The 20,393-nt window shown below is 46.5% G+C and overlaps 1 protein-coding gene across 7 annotated transcripts in view; it reads right to left on the bottom strand.

Moving 5' to 3' along the window:
* Positions 1-20,393, bottom strand: part of RAB11FIP4 (RAB11 family interacting protein 4) — a 109,808-nt gene that overhangs the window by 17,742 nt on the left and 71,673 nt on the right. For 2 of the 7 annotated variants that reach the window (XM_064728869.1, XM_064728866.1), the window contains exon 1: positions 6,863-6,941. The exons of 4 other annotated variants lie outside the window; for them this stretch is intronic. The gene's annotated coding sequence lies outside the window, so the exon portion shown is untranslated. Of the gene's footprint in view, positions 1-6,862; positions 6,980-20,393 lie in introns of those variants that run through there. One more of the 7 variants, XM_064728868.1, reaches the window with a different exon arrangement.

Below are 20,393 nucleotides of genomic sequence, written 5' to 3'. Positions count from 1 at the left end.
TTTGCGACAGCCACCCCAAACAGAAGCAGGAGCCAGAAGACAGCGATTCCCATGGATTCCTTCTGATCCTCGTGGGGCAGGAAAGCAGTGTCAGCATTAGGTGGGTATGGGAATACAGCTCTGCCTTGCCCTGCAGTGACCTGACTGGGCTTTCCCAGGTTGGAAGCAATCTCCAAAATAGGCATATAAAGCAGCTGAAAGCTAGAAACTTGGCTGACAGACAGGCTACATGACATGCCTACATCAATACATTCATGCTGAAGAGCAAGCCTCGTTAAAATTCACTCCCATCACAGCCAAATCACCAGCACCCCTGACATTTAGACAGCCTCACAGTATGCCAGAGGAAACAGGGAAGAAAAGAGGATCCAAGTATCCCACCACTCTGCAATCTGATTAGGAAGAGCTGGACCCATCACACACAACCAGAAACAAGAAATGCCACATGCAGATGGGCCATGGCCCTCCTTCACCAGGATCATGCCTCTGACAAGCTGAACCTGCTGTGGGATACAAGCCTGAGCCTCTCCACCTTCCCCAGCCACTTTCTTCCCAACAAAAGCACAGGAAAAGTCACCTCACCACAACTGGAAGAGGTGCCATGTGGAGGTGTGCCAGGCTTGGTCTCAGATGAAAGTTACTTACTGTTGCACTCCATCATAAGAGAAAATCCAGGCTCTCTCATCTTTATTTAAGCAGCCACTGCATTGGAAGGCAAGTATTCTCTTAATTACTGACTGACAAAGAAGGGTGTGAAGCATTTCTCCCTAATGTGTTGTAGAAACAGCCACTCCTCTACAAACATTTGCATATTTACACCAAGTGGGCTACACTTTTTAAAGCACAGGTTTTCCCCAGCGCATTTCCTTTCCTTTTCAGTTGTCAGGCAGAGGTGGGGAGGTGCTGATCTACCCTTTGATCTGACGGGAACAGGAGAGACAGAAGAGGAAAACGTAGGAGCACTAAGTGAGACCACCCGTGTGTCTCCGTGTCCATGACGTGAGTGAGCTCCCACCCACGGCTGGCTCCCTCCTGCCCACATCTGGCTCTCGCCCACTTCTTTCTCTCTCTCACCCAGGTTGCTGTGCCTGTGCACAGGGGAGGGCAGGCTGCTCACAGGTAGGCTGATGGGGGAGGGAGGAAGGGGAGGAAGTCACACAAACCACTTCCATCTCCTGCTGCAGAACACGGAAGAGCACCCAGTCTCCCCATATAACTGGGAATATAAAATCTCTTCGAGTTCAAGATCAGCATGCAGAGCACTAATATTCTACTAAGCTGTTCAAGTATGAAGTTATTTAGGGCCAAAAGTTAGTTTGGTCAACACAACGGCTTCCTGTGATTGTTTACTTACTCAAATCTAATATTTGAAGCTCTGTTTAAGGCAAAGCTTCACACATCGTTGTGAGTATTGGAAGGAACTTCTAGGGGCAAGATTATTCCTAAAATCCAGATCTTGGACTGAGTGCTGGACAGTATCCTGGAAAGGCAGTGAAGAGTCCCCAGAGAGAAGGCAGGCCCGTGCTGCAGTGCACTGCCAGCCTCCCTCCCCTGCAGGATAAAACCTCTGTCTCTCCTACAATTGTGCAGTTCAAGGACAGCAGGTTCTGACTGGAAGACCAAGCTTCAGCTTCTGGGCTGCTCCTGCTGAACCACCCGAGGAGAGGGCACAGAGGTTCTGAAAGGCTGCTCTGTGCCCTGGCTGGCAAGTTCAAAGTGACATCGTGCCTCTTCCAAGCAGAGGAGAAAGGCCATGTGCAGCCAGGAGGAGTCAGGAGTGTTTACACTCTGCTGTCACTTTAATTGGCCATAATGGAGATGCCAGACTTCATCATATGCAGGGTCCAGATCCAAGCACTCCTTTTCACAGGTCATTGTTTATGCTCTGGAAGTTTTAGCATTAAAAAGCTTTAGCAGACTGCTAATTTGATCCTCTGAAGAAAGTAAAAAAAAATAAAAAGCTCTTCCTTTTACTTTGAAGTTGTGTCCCATCACTCCCTGGGCTGCTCCCCACTACTGGACTATCATACACTCATCAGCCATCACTGGAGGGTCATCAAAGCAAGGAGAATCCCTTTGCAGATGAAAAAAACATCCTCATTTGCAGCGTTAGGAACAAGAGTGCACTACCTTCAGCATGGACAGGGCCAGCACATCAAGCAGAATTCAGATCTAAACCCACCACATCGTTTGGCACTTTGTTCCATCACTGCCTAAGGCACTTTTACCTCTGAACTGCAACAGTTTCCTTTTTCTTTCACATATCTAGAAAAGGTGTGAAGTGGCAACAAGCTGACACACCACAAACATGACACAGGAAACTTCCAAGTTTCCACTGCCCACTCCAGTAAGAGCAGAAACAAGACCTAACTATCTGAAAAGTCTCTGGTAACATTTCTAGAGTGAAATGCTCGTGACTGTACAAGCTGCCAGAGCTCCTCAGAGAGGGAACACGGCCCTTCCCACAGAGTGAACTGCTGGGACAGCCCACAGCAGGCACCCCCTGCCACCCCTCCTCCTGGACAGGGCACCCTGCTCAGCTGTATGTAAAACGAGCTGTGGGCAGCTCAGCATCACCTTCCTGCTGCGTGTGGGAGTGCTGCAGACATTGGTTTATAAAAGCTGGTGTACAACTTAAAAAAAAACCCAACTCATATTTGCCTAAAAAGATCTGCAGAGCAGATAATACATGTGACATAATGAACCCTCTTGAGAAGCCTTTGCCTTGAGATGAGACAATCTCATTCTATTTTTAAAGTCACAACGGCAGTATCAGGGAGGGAGGACAGAAAATGTCAAACTCTCAGCAGGGTTTGCTGCCTGGCTCTGTGGCTCAGCCCTGCCAGCAGGGCACGAGGGCAGCTCTGGCACACTGGGGGCAGAGCATTCACCATTCCTTGGGCAGCAACGCTTGGTGGCAAAACTGTGCCCTGGCCAGATGTCAGAGCATTGCTCACACAGCAAACACAGAGCTGCAGCTCATGGTCAAAGGCACCCAAAGACCCCCCAGTACAGACCAGTCTTAGACCCAAGGGTCACAGGAATGGTCAGATTACGTTACTTTGAAGCAATGGTACCAGAGAACACCTCTGCTGACAAAGAGCTGGAGGCTGCTTTCAAAAACATGTCCACATGCCTGAGGCACAGCTCAGCACTCACTGCTCAGCCCGCACCCCCAGTTAACCAGCTCCAAGTTACAAGATGCTCTTTGCCAGTGCTGGTGGCTGCTCGGGGACAGCTGAGCTCACACCCAATGTGTTTTCCTTCAGCAGCCTCAAGGTCACCCTGCGGGGCCTCGATAAATAACAAACCCTTGCATCACACCTGCCTGCGGGTGCTGCAGGCACATGGGGAAGAGCTCCCTGAGCTGACCTAGTGCTGCCCCAGCCCCTGGGTGAGGAGGAGGAGGAGGAAGCACCTCCTGGCACCTCCACAGCACCATTAGGCACAAACAGTGTGAAGAACAGGGAGAAGCTGTCCCAGGCAGGAACAGTTCTGCTTGTGTCTAAGCTAATTATTCACAGGAACACTGGTCAAACTCCCTTCCCCCAAGGAATTTGGAAACTATAATTTTTGCATTTATTTTCTATACTACTGCAAGTCTGGTCTCCAGCAAACACAAGGAAATGAAGCCATTTAAAGAAAAGCAAAGGAAAAAACAAGATTTTTGTCCCACAACTCATACTTCTGTCTTGCCACCCAGCCGGGTTAGATTACACTGCAGCCTCCAGCAGGGAGGGATGCTCGGGGAATGGGAGCAATTTCAGACCCCAAGAGGTAAAGAAACATCTCGAGTTTCTCCACCACAGAAAGAAGTCCAGCCATGCCTGATGAGGAGCAGTTTATGTTGGCAAGCAGAGGGAAAGCATTAAGGATGTGGCTTTGCTGTAGTTTATACAGAAACACTTCCCAGAGCTCATTGGTCACTCTGAATGTAGACAAGCCTAAAAGGTAATTTACTTCATGTTTAAGAAATCCTGAAGTAGCTCTGAAGAGCTCCTCATTAGGAGAAGAAAGGAGCTGCAGGACTTGGGCTGCTCTTCAGCTGGTGGCTGGGCAAACCACAGGTTAAGGCATTTCTGCTGCAGGAATAACTGGAATTGCAGCCTTTACCCAGCAAAGATTACAAGTGCTGAATTTGAAAAAAATATTTAGTCTCCCCATCTATTTATATAAGACATTTTATTTATTTTTAAACAAAGTCTCTCACATACCTGCTCTTTTTTTCAGTGAAAAAGTGCTTGTTTTCCAGGGTTTTTTCCCCCTTTTTTCAGTTTCTACAGTGAAGTTAAAGCACTTCATTGCAGAAGGGCTGCCACACACATCATCGATCTGCAGACATGACAAACACACACTAAGGACCCACTGATCATAGGCCCTAGCTTGGTCAATAAGCTGTTGTTTTGATTTACACAGTAAATACACATAGGCAGGAGATACCTTTGAACCTGCACAGACACAGCAGATGGGAACCAAGAAGAAATCCTTTATAAGATTAGGCTGCACACTGAAAACACAATTCAAAGCAGAGTCATATGCAGAGACCCCCTACTACTAACCAGCAGTATTCAGTATTAGCTGCAACACAGTGCCCAAAGCACTGCTCTGTGCTGTCAGGAAGCACTTACAGAGCCTGTCCTGTGTTTGGTAATCAACCTAAATAACTGAAGAAAGTACAAAAGGAGTGACATTATTATGTTGCATTTCAGAATTTTAAGGGTCAACTACATAAACATGGTGAGCGTTTGAAGATATTGATATTTGGATCATGGTCAATTCAGAAACAACCTATGATTAGTTTAATAATCTAGTTATTAAATATTTAATAAATTCATAAACTATTAAAATTAATAAACTATTTATAGTTTATTAATAGTTATTGTAGTTTTATAAATTTATAAAATTAATAAACTATTAAATAGTTTAACTTAAAGTGTTTCACTAGGACACTATTTTAAAGAAAAAGTTAAGATCAAGCTATGCTTGACAAATGTAGCAGCACTGGTTAATCAATAACTGGAGCAAAGCATTTCCATTACCCCAGCTATTCTGGCATGGGAAGAGTTTTGTTTTGCACATGGCAAAGATTCCCCAGCTACCCTGGTGGTAGGAGCCCTGTCAGGACAACCACAGCTGAGAAACATCTGCACATCAGGTGGCTGCTGGGAGACTTGCTGCTGTGTGCAGTAATTCTTCAAATAACAAACTTAAAAGAAACCCATTACAAATGGTTTTGAAACTGCTTGGAGGCTGCCACATCTTGTTGGGTACAGCTCACGCTCCTCTCAGTTTGGGCAAACAAACAGCCAATAGAAATTCCACCCTCCTTCTGTGCCCACTTGTAAGAATATTCCACACTACTGCACATATTTGGTGGTGACACCAAGTCATTCCCCACCTCCCCCAAAAATTGGAGGGAACACAGGCAGAAAAAACACTTATGTTGGGAAAGGGCAATCCAGTCCCATCACTGGAGCAATCCCCCCATTCACGTGCAATTTGAATGGAATAAAACTATTTTCAACAGAAGTAGTTATGATAATATAGCAAAAGGATCAAAATAATCACAAATTATACTGGTATATAGGTAATAATATAATATACTGGATACAGGTACCACTGAGTTCACATTTAGGAAGTCTATTCTGACCCCATTTCAGAAGTTTTCTCCCATCTGTGCCTCCTCCTTACCCACAGTAGATAAATCAGCCGAATACCATGAGAATAAATAATTCTCTCTGCCCCCAAAGCCACCAACCTTAAAAATCTGCCACATGCAATGAAAATATTGCTCCTACCGAAGCTGCAACATTAAAATTCCACCTCAAAATCAGCACAGCACCCAGCAATGAGGGCGCCTGCCTGCCCTGGGATCTCTAATCACACGTCACTTCTGCCTAACAGAAAAGCACAATTGCCCTTCTCCATTTCAGGGACACGACGAACTCCAGGCCAGGAACTGCTCACATCTACAAGATCTCTGCTGTGAGCTGCTTTCAAATGCTGCCAAACACATCTGACACAGCCATGGGGGGCAGAACCGCCTCAGCCACCTGCACCGGGGCACGGTCCCACACCAGGGCCACACCAGGCAGCATCTGTAGCTCCAGCACAGGCTGTCGTGACAGCCACACACCAACCACAAATCATATTTTTGTGCCTATGTCACTAGCATCCCGGAGCCAGCAAATGCATTCAGAACCACATTTGGGTATTAAAAACATTCAACAATAAGTAATGGCAATCCAAGCACATTGCCAGCGCCACAGAAAATAATTACAGAGCAAGCCCCCTGCTTGCATTCATCCTTAAAAAGTACTCGGTTTTCCTCCTCTTCCCCTTTTAAAGGTTTAAATCCCAGGTATTTGGGCACCTCCAGGTTACAGAGCTGGGAGCTGTAAGAGGCTCAGCTATGAGGGAGACATCTGCTTCTTCCCCTACACCCCCATTTCACCCCACACAGCTGCTGAGACACAGACGCTTTGAGATTTTCCCGTGTAACAACATCTCCAGGACCCGCTCACTTCCATAGCGAGCCCAACCTTCCAGCACACACAACTCCGGAGCGAAAATCCCCTCCTTCGGCAAACAGGAAAAAAACCCAGCAGGTTTCGCTCCACCTGCAATTTCATGCATTTCACGAAAACGCCGATACCGCACCAAAACCCCCAGCGATGCTTTCCCCCCTCGCTTGTGGATCCCCACCGGAGCAGAGGGGCCTCACGGATCCCCCTTCCCTCACGGATCCCCCTTCCCTCACGCCGCAGCCCCGGCGCGGGTTCCCCGCAGGGGCAGAGCGAGAGCCCGCGCCGGAGCTGCGGCTGGAAAACCCCCAGAACCCCGGTGCAAACTTCCTCCTCACCCCGCGGGAGCCACGGCCGCTTCCCGCCTTCTCCTCCTCCTCCTGCCGGGCTGCCCGTACCTGGCTCGGCGCCGGGAGGTCGCCGCCGTCCCCACGCCCCGTCCCCGCCCGCAGAGAGGGCGGGCGGCACTCGGAGCCTCCCCGCCCCGCCGTTGCCGGGCGACGCGGAGGGGCCGGGCCGGGCCTCGGGGACCCGGGAGCCGCCACCGCCACCGCGGGTCCGGCCGTGGGCGGGCGGGCAGCGGCGGGAAGGGCCCCGCCACACGGGCTGTCGCTGTTGGGCTCCGGTGGGTGTGAGTGACGCGCGCCCGACCCCGCTCCTGGGTTCAGTCGTAGTCACTCGGTTTTGCTCAAAAATAATGCGGTGTTGCTCAAAATGATCTGTAATTAAAATTATGCGCAATTGCTGGTGAGAGGGGAAGATGCGGAGGGTTCCTGAGGAATGAAATGTGGCTTAAAACCCGATTAGAACCCGATTAATTCTCTCTATATTATATAATGATATATTATATAACTTTGTATAACATATCTAATAAAATTGATGTAATTACATGTTTATTATTTCTATATTTACATATTTAGATGTAATTTATATGTTTTTATATAATTATATGTGTGTGCAAATGGCACAGCTTGCCCAGAGAAGCTGTGGATGCCCCATCCATCAGTGTTCAAGGCCAGGGTGTACAGGGCCTCCCCAGCCCAGCGTTATTGACAATCTTCCTGCAGGTGGTGAGTGTGCAGGAACACATCTGAGATGGAAGAGAAGAATTTTTACTGACTGATTTTGGATTTCTGATACTTCATAAGTGAAGCGGCGCTGAGGGCTGTCAGCTCCCCAGGCAGGAACCATCTCTGGGGACATCAGGGTTCACAGGGGACAGCCTCACCTGCCCCGTGTACCCCCATTCCTACAACAGAGTCACAACTGAGCACATGTACGGCCTCCCTGCGATGGGACAGCCTAAAGCACCCTCAGTGTGCTCAAAGCAAAGCAGATCCTGTTAGGAAGTGATGTCTGTTTTGTCCTTGATTTTAATCCCTTTAGTTACAAGATAATGAGAAGCAAAACAAAAAGGCTGAGAACAGTCACACTGACTTTGTTATTTTATATTCACTTTACTTCTTGGAAGTTGAGTAACTTCCTTTTTCGCAACACCTCAGTAAAAGCTGTTTACTGTGCTGTCCGTGCTAATAAAGGAAAAAGAAAAAAGAAAAGAAAAGAAAAGAAAAGAAAAGAAAAGAAAAGAAAAGAAAAGAAAAGAAAAGAAAAGAAAAGAAAAGAAAAGAAAAGAAAAGAAAAGAAAAGAAAAGAAAAGAAAAAAGAAAAGAAAAGAATAAAGAAAATCTGTTTCCATGGCTTTGCAGCATTAGACTACAAGGCAGAAAGGGGAATACAAAAAAAAACATTTTTCCACAAAATTTCTATCTGGGAGCCAAACCCTGCCCTTATTGACTGTCACAGTTGTCACTGCTGTGTCACACATGGAGGGAAACACCATCCTGCAGATTCAGCCAGCAAACAAACACCTCCCTTCCAACTGCAATGGCACTGAAAGTCTCAGAAAAGGAAAAGAAAAGCCATTACTCTGCCATTCGACCTGGTCATATTCCAAAGCCTGTCTTTAATGTCACCTCCAGGTATTTCAGAAGGGACAAAGCTCTTTGGGGTGTACTTCTGAAACAGTGCTTGTACATGGAGTTACAAAGATGCTGTAAATGTAAATCACTGAAAGATCATTTAAGTACTTTATACTTCTAAAATATTTTGGACTTTATTGTGTCCAAAGACATTTTCCAGAGAGGCCCAAACGTTACTTGAAGCAAGGGATAAGGAAATTCTCAGAAAACAGAGCAAAGCAAGCAGACACAAACCCATCTACCAGTGCAACATCTCATGGCCCATGTATTCCCTGAACCTGCCCTCATTTTCATCACAGCCAGTGACTCCTAAGTGTAAAACACTGCTGTTCAAAAAGGAAAAGAGAAAGAAATTAATCAGCCCCAATTCTTATATATATGCAATGCTTAAAGCAATTCACTGAACTTGACCCTTTTTGCAGTTCATTGAAAGAAAATGAAAAGAATTCCATCTCTGCTGAGCACAGAAGTTTTGGAAGGTGCGGGGGATGCCTGAGGTTTAGTGAGACAAAGCGTGAGAGCAACAGATGAAAGCCAAGTGCAGCTTCAGCCGGCACAGACTGCCGTCCCCATGTGTGCCAGGAGGGCCCTGGGACTCGCAGGGCACGGGGACTCGGGCAGGTCCCTGCACACGGGGACACCGCAGACCCTGCGCTCCCTGAGGGGCAGGGGGACCCCAGACCCCTCCTGTTCAGGGGCTCTCCCGGGGAGCTGAGAAGCTGATCATGAACAGAAGCTGATCATGAACAGAAGCTGATCATGAACGGTGCAACAGGAATCAAAAATCCCTCCCCAACATCCTCCTATTCATTGTTCTGAATGAATGGCAAAGCAATTTCTGCAAGACAGATTTAGGGACAGACAACTTCACTGCTTTTTAAATAGGACACTTCTAAAATCTGCTTTTCCTTTCAGTATTCAGTTTGAGAGAGACAGTTGTACGTCAAGGGCTCAGTGCAGAATACACAACAATCACACATGAAATAATTACCTGCATGGTACATTTTGTAATTATTGCCTGAAAGATGCAAGTCAGAAGTGTTTGTATTGTTACACAGATCAGGCACTACTATGGACATTATGAAACCTGACAATTACTGAACCATTACCCAACACAGATCTAATTTCAACAGCTTGTGATGAGAAAAACTAAAATAAGCATTAAACAGATAAAGCAGCAATAGTTAGAATGAATATTGTAATAGAAATGTTAAGAACATATGCACAGCTGTGTGGTACACCTGCTGAACACCCCACTCAGTTTGCTACCCAGGGCTTTGATATTTATTGCACAGTAATAATTGAGAAGGCACAAATCTCTCATTGATAGATGCATTTCTCATAATGTATGGACTTTAGACAATCACTCCTCATTAAGGAGCGACTGTATAAAATCTTTATTAAGTAATAACCCTAGCTATAATGCAGGTTCATTTCTCACTTCATTAAAGCTAAGCCTGATTAAGTAGAGATTGTTATAAGCTCCTTTGATCTCCATTGAGACAAAAACCTTATTTTTACACATTTCATGGTAAAGTGATAATTTTCTGTTTAATATGATTTAAGATTTGTTTCCTACAAAGGGAAAAGCAGAGCACGCTGTCATGGCTGAGTTGGGCAGGTGACCATCACTGGCTTCTCGTGAAGGAATGAGGATTAATTTTGGCAGTGACACAGGCCTTTAGGTGCTCCATGCCCAAGAGCAGCAGGGGTGCAGAGGAAGGGTGTCTGCACGTCTGCTGGGACAGCAGCTTCCTCTCGGTGCAGCTGCAGCTCAACTGAGTCAGCGCCGCGGAAGGAGAGCTCGCGTGATGCATTTCTGCCATCTGAGACTGGAGCCTATTCTCCTGTCATGATTTCAGGCAGCTGAGGAATTTGTGCAGGTTAGTGACTGCTCAGATGACCACAGACACTGAAATATGCTCCAGGCTTTGTGTGTGGTGTCACGAGCAGGCTCTGCACACTGAGACCCTCCTGAGCACAGGATTTGTGCCCCCATCAGCAGCAGACCAGCTGCCTTTCAGAGGAAAGCCCTTCAATGCCTGCATTCATCCAGTGCCATAATTGCTGCACCCAGGGCATCCCTTCACACTCAGGTTCCACCTTAATTCATCTTTTTTCCTAAGTCCCACCCTCCATATGCCACTTGTATTAAGGGTACCTGCAAAGTACCTGTGCAAACCTGGCCAGGGTTTGAGCACAGTGACAAGTAGCTGTCAATGGAGAGTAAATTTTATCCTCATTACCACAGGAAAGGAAAGAGATTGGCAAAAGGATGCTTGGCACAGCCAGATCCCACAGATCTCCCAAATCAACACTATGCATCCTGAAAATGGGGCTTGCAGAAGCAGGCCAGAGAAAATCTGAGGAAAATATTGGTTATTTTGATGATTAGAAGAAGATGGCTAAATATATCACTGAGTGCCTAAACCAAAATCACTGCTGTCCCCTTCCCTTTGCAGGTGGTGAGGCATGGCAGGGAGCTGGAATGAGATGATCTTTAAGGTCCCTTCCACCCCAAACCATTCTATGATTCTACGATTTCCAGTAGCACCCAGAGTGCCTGGTGAAACCAGGGGCTCCTGGCCAGGAAACACCGAGCAGGGCACATCACTGAAAGGGCTGATGGCAGGGAAACCTGCTGATCTGGTACAAAGCACTGCAGCTCCTCTGGAGCAGTTCTGAACAAAGGCTGGCACCTCCTCTGCTGTTCCAGAGGCAGAATCCTTCCTCTGCATCTCACTAAGGCATCGCTCACAGGCGAGTCACCCTAATGACAAGAAACTGGAGCTGAAATGTGAAGAACAGAGACTAATTAATAATGAAGGTAATGAGATCACCAGAATATATATACACCAAACCTGCATCTTAATTATCTCATGAAAACTGGCAACTCCAATCATGTTTCAAAAGCCTTTAATCATGCTCTCTCTGATGAATATTGGTGGCTATTTTACAGAGACTTATGTAAAAATACCTTTTGTGTAGTTTTTTTCCCTACAATAAGAGCTGGCCAAGTTACTACAGTGTGTAACTGCTCTGCTCCAAAATGAGATATCTCAGACTTGTAATTACAGCTGGTCTGATCTTCATCTCATCCACTCTCATCTTATTTTGGAGTGCTTCCTTTGAAGGAAATGCAGTAAGACTGGCATGAGTTCCTGCAGTATTATTATGAATCCCTTTTATTATGACAGAACAAACCAAGAACAGTCCCTAATTAAGGCAGTTTCTGCCAAAACAGAGGGAGCATACAGTCCCTGCCCCAAAGACCTTGCAATCACAACAGGCAAAGACATTTGAGCTAGGGAAAAGGGGACAGAATGAACTTGCTCCCCACTACAACTTGTTCTCATGATTTAAGGGGAAGTCAGGAGGAGGCTGAGATAGGATGAACACAGGACGAGTGCAGAGCAGGGGAGCTGAAGACTGCAGAGGAGGCAGAAACAGGCTGCATTTACAGCTGGCAGAGCCTTTCCAGAACTTTCTGCAGTTTCTTCCCTTCCCTGCCCTCCCCATCCCTTCATCCCTGAACAGGGTAAGGAGGTCAGCTCCAAACTACAGCTGCAGGGGAACACTGCTCTGGGTGCAGCAGGCATAGCTCAACCCCTGCTCCCACTCCCAAAAAAAGAAAACCCCAAGTGCCTGCAGAGAGGCTTATTTTAGTAATTAAGGAAGCAGCAATTGAGACCCTACACCACAGGGGTCTGCTCTCCCCTGACCCTCAGAGCAGAGATCTTGCTCGTGTCCTGCCCCCAGGAAGAGGCAGGCACATCAAACAGCTCTGCCTGAGCTCAGGGCTCCTCTCTGTGCAGGGTGAGAGCACCGAAGGCAGGACAGGCTGAGGGCCACGAGCATCCATTCCTTGGGCCTGGAATGAACTTGGGCCCGAGTCTGGGACATGCAATTACAGCATGAGGACATTTCAGGAGACTCACCCTCTGCTCTCTCCAGAGATGAGCTACTTGTAACCTCTGTGCCATCAGTAGGTTACACTTTGGCTGCTTAATGAGGCGTTCAGAGGGATTTCCTGTGTTCCTCTCCAAAACCCCTCATGAGGGACAAGTAGTCAAGAGCTGTGAGTGCAAAGGCCAGATGATAGCTCAGGATACACATCCCCTTCATCACTGCAACTGTACCATTAGGTTTTTCATGTCAAGCTCTGAAGGCATCTCAGAGCTGTAGCTGTGAATCCATGATTAAAGAACCTTTGTCAAAAGCATTACAAAAATATGCCAGACACAAAATCTATTCTATTTAACCTTTGTCAAAATGATCAGTAATAAAAAAACCAAAACAAAACAGCTTACATGAGCAAATTCAAGTGAAAAATACGTAGCCTGTCCTTTAGAAATGGGCTGGGAGGACTCTGGGAGGCCATGGACACACTCACTTTGCTGCCAAGAGCATAGAAAGGAAAGGGAAGTGTGAGCATCCCTCAGCCACCTCAGAGCTTAAACCAAGGTGGAGGCAAGCGGCTCCATATTGCACCAGAAAGATGGAATCACATTAACTCACCTGTCTCCACTGTGGCTGAAGGGAGAGGAGGCTTCAGTGCTTTTTTCCTAGCCAAGCAAGCAACTGGCCAGGGCTCAGGTGAGCCTGGGGCTGCAGATGGAGCAGGGGGCTCTGACAGCCCTTCACACACATGAATCTGCTGGATTATGCTTTGCATGGTCTGTAGAAGACAGGCTGCTGCCAGAAGAACTTTTTGGGAGTTTCAGCTCTGAGCATATTTTCACAACATGTTTTTATGCATTTAGTCCCTTCTCTGTGTAACACAACTGGTTAGCAGAGGAAAGGAAAAGAAAATGAATCAGTTGGCCAGGAGAAGAATAATTCATGCTCACCAGGGGCTAGTATTTCTCTCATGGCACACAGCAAGGCTGCAGAACAGAACATCCAAAAGCAAGAACAAACCTGCACTGAGCTCATGGGTGCAACTTCACTTTGGTCCTATTGCTCCTTTGCATTACCACATCTCTTTAATCACACAATTACACACACTTCCCACTGGTCTGGACGTGTTCAGGACCCTGACTGGCTGGTGCTTGGCTTATCAGCAACTATTCAATATCTGCTTTAGTCTCTTGATCAAAGTGCAGCTTCATGTCTTATTTATGGCTACTACTAACAGCCTGCTCTGCAGACAGAACTATTTATTTCCCCCTAAGCTTTTCTGTGGTGTTCATCACTCTGACATCTGAGTGCTCTGCAACGATTAATTCATCTTCATAAAGTCTCTTCAAAATGAGAGAAGATGGTATTCCCATTTTACAGATCAGGAGCTGCTGCACAGACAGATTGAGGTCAAACATTTCCACTCATGATAGGTCCTAGTATGAAATGTCTCAGATCTAAATTTTTTTAGATACCTTCAAATATACTGCCAAAAAAATGAAAACAAACAAGGTTTGTGTGTTCAAATAAAACTCTGACTGGCTTCTTAGAAAGTCAGATACAAGAACAGGAGAGGATTAGGAACTGTAAATGTTGGTTACCAGGAAGGATGAAAACTTTCTGACCACTCTCAGGAATATTGAAAACCAGTACAGATAACCCATGTGAGTGTAAAATGCATTATGAGCCTTTGATGAAGCAGCAGAGTATATTTAAGAACAAACACATAGGGATGTCCTCAGCAGCTCAGAACACAGGACCAGATCCTGAGAGCACAGTTTAAGATAGGAGGAATTGCAGGTTCTGTCCACTTCTTGGCCCATTGAGCATGGAAAAACCAGAAAGCTTTGTAGGGTAGAAGACCACCCTGGGAAGGAAAGGTTTTGTTTTATCACTGTGTTAAAAGCATCTGTGGATCAAATGTGCCAGTATCACTTTACAGCATGAAAATGCCGCCCAGGGGACTCTCAAGACTCATCTTTTTAAATGCTGATACCTCTTTGTCAGTTTTAATAAAAGACAGCTACAAAAACAAAGTGGGCCATGTGGTCTCAATGAAGCAGAGACCGTGGCAATCAATAACAGAAACAATCTGCACTTACTCTCTGGGAGAATTTGCTTTTAGCAGCAACATTTCTATAATAAGACATCATTCAAGAGCTCCCTTCAATTTTTCTTGGGACAATGAGCCCACTGTGCCCAAAGCACATCTGTGCTTATGGAGATTTGCAAACCAGGACAGTGTTTAGACTGATAACTTGACCATGCACCATATGATGATAGATCACAGCTTGCTGGATGTTTGATCCTTCCTTTTCTGCCCTCAAATGGACAGTTTTCTATCTCAAAAGAAAACTTCCCTGTCAAAATGTTGACTTTTAATGCAACATAGACATTAGTTTCTGCTTCTCCTCATGATCTCTTTCACAGAAGGCCTCACAAGTGCTCACAGGTCTGCCCAATACAAGCTCCTGTCTCCAGCCCTGTTTTTTAGCAGATGAATAAGGTTAGGAAAGACAACAAAACCTGGGGAGAAGAGGGACATGGAAGTTACAAGAAAACATTTTTCATTTGCTATGCCTGAAAGACACCAAACTGTGCCACAGGAAATGCTTTTTAGTTGAGAATCCTGATGCATCTCAGGCCCCAGACTGTGTCGGATTTAGATAATCTAAATTACATTGCAGATCAAAGTTTATTTGTTTGGAAAATTGCATCTGAGACCATTCATCTTTTCTGTCTTATCAATCCAGTGCCATCTTCATGTAGCACACACCTAGCAATGGGACTCCTGAAGCAGCTGGTCATCTATCCCAGTGCCACCAGGACACCAGTGTCACCAGGGAAAAAACACTCATGGGCACGAGGTGGCCTTGGCTCAGCCCCTGGCACTGACAGCTGTGGCCTCTCCATCCAGGCAGAGTGGAGAGCTGTTTGTCAGAGGGGTGAGAAGGTTGAGCGGTTTGCTGTGTTTGGCCATTCCCACCAGGTCATGGCGTGGCTCTGCTGTCTCACTGTGACCTGTGACCCCCGCAGGGCCCTCCCTGCCAGCTGAGCTTCATCCTCCTGTCACCTGTGGCCACGTGGTGACAGCAGTGTCACAGCCCCAGCCCCTGCAGGCCCGGGGTCTCCATGGGTACAGGAGGGACACGAACTGCTCTGCTCCTGTGGCTCTGCACTTTAGCGACACTTGGCTGCTGCACCCCTTTTCTTTCACTTTTGGCTCTTTGCTTCATCAAATGAGGAACCAGATGTTTCCAGTTCCCTCTGAAGGAGAGACACTGCCCCAGTGTGAGCAGGGAGCTGGACTGTCAGGCTAAACCTGTTTCAGTAACAAATGTTCATAAAATCATTGCAGTCCGAGTTGCAGCTGCAGCAAATTCATACACGCCTGGTTCAGGATTACTTTTGTGTTTAGGATCTTGGATCATGCAGAATGTCAGGAATGGGCTCAATCACCAGTTCCATCCACAAACAGAATTCTCACTCTTGGATATGGCTAAAAAATAGCAACCACTAAAATATTAAGGTACAGATGGAAAACCCCCACTACTTCCTATAAATATTGCCTACAAAGCATTGCAGAGGCATGGTTGGATATTACTAAGGGAAGTCCAATGTCAGTAAGAGACACACAGATTCTAATTTAAAAGTCACACAGGGACAGTCTTATCATCTGGAACATGAATTCTAGCCTTCACAACTCAGTACAGACATCAAAATCATCCCATTTCCAACCTGGGCCATCCCTAGCACATTCCTTTACCTCTGTGATTTGTGGCTCCTATTCACCACCCATCTCCATTCACACTGAAATCCAGGTACTTCCATGGGCTCTGCACTGCAGCAAGAGACAGGAAGTCAATTTTCTGTGGCACCAGAGAATGGCAACCCAATGCTTTCCATGACATCTCATTTTGGTGGATTTTAATCTTGTCCCTGAGAGACAGGAGCTGTTGTGGCCACTGCAGGTTTGAGGCTCTTTTTTGCAACTCAGAGATACATAATAGGCAGAAGTTCAGTGGGGAGAGAGAAAGGAAACAAGATTTTTTCATGGTGGAAGTGGTGCTTTGGAAAAAGCTTCCACAACTCCAGTGAGACAAAAACACAGAATAAAAGAGAAAAGTTAAATTTTTATCAAACCTTGCAACCAGAATAACACCCTCTTCCTCCACACCACCCTTGCCCAGCCAGATCCAGTCAGATCCCTCAGCATTTTGTTCTGGTCTAAGCCAAGACCCAGATCTGAGGCTCCCAGGGGCACAGCACTGTACAGAGATAAGCCAGCTGTGTAAAAACCTGGAGTTAAGTCAACAGAGTTCAGTGAGCATTGAGAGAATGAGCAGCAGAGGGGATTTACCTAGAAATGGAGCATCTGTGAACCACCAGTTGTTCATAGGGACTAATGGACTTGCCTTGCTCCCCAGGTATTTTTACTTCAAAGGAAAATATACTTTTTTACATAACAATGCTTAGAAAACTCTGTCTTGACACTACAGCAAACAGTCCTACAATGACTTTGACAAACGAACCCCTAATGCAGATGAGAAAGCAACAGGGACTTTTCTTGTACAGTCATTCCATGTTCTGCCCTTTGCTCTGGCCCAGCCAGCTGGAGCCTCTCAGGGCACAAAACCCTCAAGATCCCAGACCATAAGACATAAAAACATTTCTGTGCACTGATTGCCTCCTCACAATAACCTCATTATCACAGCTGTCAGTCACCAGGACAAACCAGTCACTAGCATGGGAGCCCTGATAAGGGATGCTCACCCTGAAATGCTCTTGCTGCCTGGAACAACACGAGGGATGGCAGCTTGAGCACCACACGAGGCTCCTCCAGGCCAAAGTCCCCCTGCAAGGGACTGGAGGGGTCACATGAAGAGATTCCCTCTGGCTCAGTGTGGAATTGTTCAGCCCCTTCTTTTCCACACTGAGCCAGCACTCACATAGAGATAATTGTTTATATCTTCTAGATTTATATCCCACAGTGGTGATGTCCTGTATCAGGCTGGAAAATGTAAGGGCCTTTTTCCTTACAGATTTCCCAGCACATAAATCTTGGATCCATGTGCTATCCTGTCTTAAGTGGCTACCCAAAACCAGCATCATTAATCATTCACCTTGTGCATGATCTCTCTATTTTATCCAAGTCCTTGATAAGGGGTGGCTACAGTCCTGACCATGCCAATGTAAGGCTGGATCACTTATATCTAGTTCTGACCTCAATACTCCTCAGTCACTGTTCAATACAGTGGTGCTACAGTGAGAATTTGATCATGATTTATAAGCCTGAGTAAGTAAAACATTTTTATCAAATTTCAGAAAAATGCTGTTAACATTTTAAAGTCAGCAAAAAAATCTGTTCCAAGGCACGAATTTTCAAAAACTTACCCTGAACATACATTGCCTGAGCCAGATACTTTAACAGATGGACTCAGAAAGCTTTTTTAATATTGGCTATTAATAAGTGCAAATGTTCACAATGACAAATGCAATGTATTTTTAGTCTGTACTGGGACAGTACCCTGGTCTTCATCAGCACTTTTTGTCAAACTTTCTTCCTTCACACAAACCCCACCTGTAAGCCTGAATACACAGGCACACAATCATGAGCTCATCCCAGCCTCACCTCCCTGTTTCACAGTAAGGTCTGCAAACACTCACACTGCTCTGACTGCCTGCCAGGTGTGCCTGAGCTTCCATCTTCTCTTATTTCTCTCCCAGCACTCAAGAATGTTCTTATAACTGGGATTGCGCAGTGACTGTAGCTTAGTTAACCTGGAATTATCCAGTGTAAATCAACTCAGCATCAGGCTTGGCAGCTGAAATGAATGGATTAACTCATGATACAGTTAAGTAGGAGGAACAGGCTCTGTACTATAAACATCACAAATGCAAATGTCTTTCATAAAGTCCTTTTGTTGTTATTTGTCAGAGTATAAACTGAGCAGCAGTGAGGAGGGAAGGGGTGCCTGTGAGCCATCTGTCCTCAGCAGCACATGTAGAGAGTTCCAGTCACCTTCTGCCCTTGCTGTGTCTTTAATTCCCAGCTCAATACCTGGGGCACAGCCACACCAACAGCTCCAAAATCCAGCACTGTGAACCACCCTTGCCATGCTGTGAAGCCTGGCTGCAAGCAATGCAAATATTTTGAGTTGAATTCCTGTGGCCTTTCCCTGGGTGACACACACAGTCCTAATGGTTCCCCAAAGAACACTGTGGTAAACATAAACTGTGATAAGTTTGACAAATGCCAGCTGACGTAAAATGGACCCATTGTGTGTTTAACTGGAAGCTGTCAGAAACTCACATCTCGAGTTTGTGGTTTCTTCAGGGATCATTGCAATAGTTTCTACGTGTCACAAGTTTATTCCAACAGAGGGTCATTTTTATATAGAGAACATCAGAAAGGACATGAGAAAACCTGGGGTTATTGCAGGGGGAGCCTGCACAGGTGGCTCAATGCTGCTCACCTGCAATGCTGCTGTTTTGTGAACAAACAGCTGCACTCATTTCCCCAGGTGGCCCAGGGAAGCTTTTCTCACTCACTGGCCTTTGGGAGGTGCTGTCGTGTGCTGCAGGGCAGGCATGGAACAAGGAAAAAAGTTCCAGGCAACACAGCTGGGATACCACCAGTGTCATTTCCTAACACCTGCACAAAAACAAAGAGTGGCTGCTGCCATTTCACTGCAATCTGACAGAGAGGCTGTGCCTTGAAAGGTGGTCAGACACTTTTCACCCTTTAACTGCTTCTCTTCTCTTCTTGTTTAAGGCTTCTTGCAAGTCTTGGGGTAAAAGTGCCCTTCACCCCAGAGATAAACCTGCCCTCCTTCTCCTCCACCCCCTTGGCAGAGCTGGCTCTGACCAGACTCCCAGATCCATCTTCCAGGTCTTTTCACTTCTCCCATGTTTTAATTGCTTCTGTTTTCATCTGGCTGACCGAAGCTCAAGAGAAACAAGTTCAAAGGCTTTCTCAAATCACAGTATAACAGTAGGTGGTCCCCCCTATGGCAATCACACATCTTAAAACTGGGAAAAAGGAAAATGAAGGAAATAATTGCAGTGTCTGCACAGGCCCCATGCTGTCAGCTATCCCTGATGGGGAATGTCTGCTCCCTGTTTCCTTCCTGCTGGCCCAGCCCCAGGCAGGCAGAGGCAGCACTGACAGCCCAGGGATGGATCAGCACCACCAGTCACTCCTACCTGGTGTCCAGAGTGACTGAAGATTGCCTTCAGCTGCCTGAATACACACATTTAATGCCACTCCAAAACCTCAGGGTATTCAAGGCATTCACATGGATGTGACACAGCCTCTCCAGGAGCCCACACCACACAAGGTGGGCACAGGCACCCAGGAGAGAGGGTGAGAAGAGCACAGCCTCCATGGGGGCCTGGCTCCTCATCTCATGTGTTGAGCTGTGAACACCAATTCACTGCAGTCTGCTGGGCTCCTTAGGCTGCCTGTGTGGCTGGAGCTAAAGATACCCCAGGCAGAGCCATCAGCCTTTCTATCACCTGAGCAGCCCTGAGCTGTGTGAGCAATCCTCCCCCCAGCCCCTTCTGCAAAGTGCAAATGCCTTTCTCCACCCCAGAGGAATGCACAAGACCCATGGATTGTCTTGTGAGGCTGCAGACACTGCAGGGACTCACCTGGGAACACCCCAAAGGCTGCACAGGCTCCTCTCGAGACAGTTATTGGATTACTGCTTCAGTGCTCTGTGCTTCAGGCTCTGCCAGACGCCTTTAATCAGCTGGTAATGTGACACTTCCTTCTGCAAAGACCTGAGCCCCACTGCCCTGGCAGCGTGCCTTTTCCTCCAGGTCAGCCTGCATCCCTGATTTCTCACGTGTTTCAACACAGAGATGTTAAAAAATAAAATTATCAAGGCAGTTGTAATTTCGATGTAAACCTGACAGGACATCCTGCTCACAGAGGATCTCTCAAGGAGCTCTTGAGGCTGGCTCATTTCAGCTTCAGACAGCAGGA

The sequence above is a fragment of the Zonotrichia leucophrys genome, chromosome 18 (assembly GCF_028769735.1).
Source record: "Zonotrichia leucophrys gambelii isolate GWCS_2022_RI chromosome 18, RI_Zleu_2.0, whole genome shotgun sequence".
NCBI lineage: Eukaryota > Metazoa > Chordata > Aves > Passeriformes > Passerellidae > Zonotrichia > Zonotrichia leucophrys.
This window is presented reverse-complemented; position numbering and strand designations above follow the sequence as displayed.